This window comes from Myotis lucifugus, unplaced genomic scaffold (assembly GCF_000147115.1).
Source record: "Myotis lucifugus unplaced genomic scaffold, Myoluc2.0 scaffold_125, whole genome shotgun sequence".
NCBI lineage: Eukaryota > Metazoa > Chordata > Mammalia > Chiroptera > Vespertilionidae > Myotis > Myotis lucifugus.
The window spans coordinates 3,374,541-3,377,195 of record NW_005871173.1 but is presented as its reverse complement, the minus strand read 5'-3'; the positions used below and the strand labels follow the sequence as shown (position 1 = coordinate 3,377,195).

The 2,655-nt window shown below is 58.8% G+C and overlaps 1 long non-coding RNA gene across 1 annotated transcript; it reads right to left on the bottom strand.

Annotated features, from left to right (window-relative positions):
• Positions 1-1,129: 1,129 nt before the first annotated feature.
• Positions 1,130-2,345, bottom strand: LOC111827059. The gene is made up of 3 exons (XR_002830522.1): positions 2,218-2,345; positions 1,507-1,681; positions 1,130-1,427 (listed from the first exon to the last, which is right to left on the bottom strand). It is a non-coding gene; the product is annotated as an uncharacterized LOC111827059 (long non-coding RNA).
• Between the last annotated feature and the right edge of the window lie 310 nt (positions 2,346-2,655).

Genomic DNA, 2,655 nt, shown 5'->3' with positions numbered 1-2,655 from the left:
CCGGAGGAGATTCCACACGTTCCTGCGCGCGAGAGGCCCGGAGTGCCCGAGGGGCCGGACCTGGAGCGCCGCGCCTTTTATGGGCAGCCCGCGGGGCTGGGGCCGGCGGCCGCGCCTCCCTCTTTCATCCACTTGGGCGGCGACCCTGGGCGGGTCCCTGGCACTCGCTCTGCCTCGGTTGCCTGCGGGGAAGCGGGTTTATAATACCCACCTCTCAGGTGGAGCGAGGACGCCCGGGGAGCGGACAGCGCTGGGTAAGTCGCCTTTTACTAGCTTCCGTGGAGGTCAGGGGTGCTGTCCTGGAGAGATTGAGGCCCTGTCTCTAGACCTGCCAATAGGTCACCTTGACCCGCCCACCCCGCCTGCTTTCCTCACCTCGCAGCACCTGCCCACCCCCACCCCCGCCCTCAGGGTGGGTGCGAGGATTGGAGGTGGGGTCAGAGGAGTTAAGGACCGAAAGCTCGGGAAGTAAGGAGCAGGCGCAACTGTGAGGTGCCACTTGCCAATCCCACCCCCACTCTGTTGACTATGTCCCCCCAACACACACACACTTCAGGGCAGAGGCTACAGTAAGCTTGGTGCTCACTACACAGACACCAGCACCGAACCGAGCTGGTCCCCTGAGTGCTGGCCCGTCCCAGCGTGACCTAGAAGCTAAGTAAAGCGACTGCGTAACCCTGCACACTGGTGTCATTATTAATTATTTAACAGTATCTAAACAATAATTATTCAATAGTAGCAGATATTCAGTGAGTGTTCACATTTCCAATTGTCTCCTAAATGTCCTAAGCTGCTTCCCACAGTTTGTGATTCACACACGTAAACCCCTTTTAATAGACGGTTTCCCTCCATTTCTGTTTTCCCCTCGCCATCTGCTTGTTGAAAAACTAGGTTGCGTGCCCAGCACTCCTCCGCCCCTGGATTTGCTGAGTGTGTCCCTGAGGTGTCTGTACCTCTGACGTCCTCCTTGTCATGTAGCAGCCACTGGCCGTCAGTGCAACCCGTAATCCTCCAAACAGCTCCGTCCTATTCCATCATTCCTCCTCCACTGGGGACTCAAATTCTATTAGCAGAGAATCCCCACCTACTAAGAGTAACAAACAAAGCTTGTAGAACAGAGTTCTTTTCCTTTATTTACTCGTGTTCACATAATGAGCTGTTTCGAACTCAGTGAATTGGTTCACTGTACCCTCCAACGGTGACCAATTTTCTTAGTCGTTGAACTCGCACTACGAGCTCCTATTCGAGTGGAAGCACATTTGCTGTGTCCCCGTCCAGGGCGGCTTTAGCCCTGCTGTGCTCAGTGTTCCCTCTGGACGCCACCCCTGGTCTTTGACCGGCTCCTTGCCTTCTGGTGTGGCAGCGGCAGGCTCCTCTTGCACATTTCCTGCTCCTCAGCCTGAAATGAATCATTTCTCCACGAAGCCCTGATTTTTTTAGTGGAGAAAGGACTTTCAGGACCACAGTTGGTGCTAAGAAGCCTGTGGATTTGAACCTCGCGCTTACCTGCCCGTGACTCCAGACGGTGCAGAGTTCGGCTCGTTTTCTCTAAGACAGTAATTCCAGCCCCTGCTCCACCGTCACGCACGCACCCGCCGCAGTGTGCCTGGCCCATCCTTCCCTGAGGAGGTGGAGTCCTCTTCCCCCATCACCAGTCTCCACGCTGTCTTTGTCTTCTTCCCTGCAGGGTTGGGCCAGTGCCTGCTCCCCTCCCCGCGTGCTGGGACCCTGTCCATCCTCCCTCCCCAAGGACTTTGTCCCTCCCCTACCCCCCTGTCCCCCATCACCCGTCTCTCCCTCCCTCCCGGTCGTCCCCAGCAGGTACACATGTGCTCTAGTGTCTCCCACCAGAGAGAGGGGACCCGCCCTCCACCCGCATCACCTCTCACTGGGCCCTTCTCAGAGATCATGAACTTAAGGGAAGCCCCTCTGCAAGATGGTGGGCTCCCTGGCACTGTTTAGGGGTGTTAGGAGCAAGCCGGGGTGTCCATCAATTGAGCTACCAACCTTACACCACACACAGGTAAACCTCCTCGGCCCATCTCTCCCCTTGACCACCGTGCCCACCATCACTGCCCCGCTCCTCGCCCTGCGGCATGCATGCCGAGTGGTCACCGGCCACCAGCGTCTCAGCTTCTGATGGCACTTGGGCGACGAACCCCCTCCCGCCCCCCCTACCTCTCCCTCCTCCCTGAGTTCCAGGCCTGCTCTCCTCACCACGTTTCCCTGTTCTTTTCCCTCTTCCAGCCCTTGGACATCTGTGCTTCGCTCGGTCCCTTCACCCAGACCGAGCCACGCAGGACGGTGATGTGACACTGGAACCTGGATCCACCCTTTCACCTCGGGCGACCTTGAGCAGCTGACTTGACTTCCTGGTGCCTCGATCCTTTCTCTCTCCTACAGAGAAGTGGTGAGAATTACGGGCATCGAGGGCAACGACAGGGCCGGGCCGGCTGCAGTGGCAGCAGGGTGGTGGCAGCCGCCACACGCCCCACGGTCCCACCAGCTCCGGGAAGCCGGGCCCGTCTCTGCAGTTACTGTTGGGCCCCGCGCCTGGGCTTTCCGCGAGCCTTGCTGAGTGAAGGGACCAGGGCACGCGACCCCTGCTCGGAGCCTCTGAGTAGACTCGGGCAATGCCGTCCCGACGACACATGC